Below are 1232 nucleotides of genomic sequence, written 5' to 3'. Positions count from 1 at the left end.
CAGTATTTATTTCACACTCAATCTACAAACATAGTATATTTATTTATATAGAGTTTTGAAATTTTCTGCTGGAGATCTTTGCTGATTTTGTTTTCTTTTCAAGTATATCAGTTTTAATTTTTTTATTTTTATTCTTAATTTTGTTCTTTTTTTATTATCAGAAAAACAAATAGCAATGAGACAGTTTCAAAATAGGTTAGTAAGACAATTATGATAATTAATGCACTGCATATTGTTGTCTTTGTAGTTGTTGTTCACAGTGCAAGATGCAGACATGATATCCTATCCAAACACTATTAGTACAAATCTTTCTTCGCACTGAATTAAAAGAATTTATCTGTACATTTATCCTATTTTGTGCATACAGATACAAAATGGTCCTTCATTTGTATCCTCTTTTTTTGTTTAGTTTTGTCAGAGATGGCTTTTCCATTGCCTTAAATATTTCAATATATTGTAGGTGCATGAATTCAGCAAAATAATCCAATGTAGTCCAGTAGTCCATAATAGTAGTGTGTTATCCACAGAACTGGCAATGTCTGGAGTTGTTGACTTGAGTCTTTTACAGTTCAGCATATTAATATGTCTTTACTTTTTATAAATTATTTTTATACTTTTTTGCCAGATGGTTAAGACCAAGATAAAGCAAGACCTACATAACAAGAAACGTAGCTTCTGTATCTGACAAGCCATTCAAATCCCCTCAGGATTTGTCCTGAAACCCTGAACCACAGTTTGTAGATCAATTGTCAGTGGCAGCCATGTGAATGAGTCATAGTCATTGCTTGAACAATTTGCTCTCTATGAAAGACTGAGAGAATATTTTCTCTCCATGTGACGCTCCTTAGGCACTCTACATCATTGATCACTTTTTTCTGTGGCCCCATAATTTCCTTGATCAGAAAATTTGGGACTTTACTGAGTTACAGGATGTTACGTTACAGGTTCTCTTATGTCTTGAGTCCTCACTGACCTTGAAAGGCTGGGGTAAAAATCCTGCCTGTCCTTGTAGCCCTTCTTTTTCTCTAATTTTTGGTCAGCAAACTTAAATTTTTAACCCTCCAGAAAAGAAGATTAATGATGTTATTGCCTTATAACATAGGCAGTTGAGGCTAACCTCACTATTTTTTTGAATATCAAGCATCTTAGACATAGCAGGGAACAGGTATTTTCCATCAAGTATTGATATGTTAAACTTTAAATCCCTACGTAGTATGAAGAAGCGAAAAAAG

This window comes from Octodon degus, unplaced genomic scaffold, assembly GCF_000260255.1.
Source record: "Octodon degus isolate 3935 unplaced genomic scaffold, OctDeg1.0 scaffold00258, whole genome shotgun sequence".
Classification (NCBI taxonomy): domain Eukaryota; kingdom Metazoa; phylum Chordata; class Mammalia; order Rodentia; family Octodontidae; genus Octodon; species Octodon degus.
The sequence above is the reverse complement of the archived record's forward strand: the minus strand, read 5'-3'. Positions refer to the sequence as shown.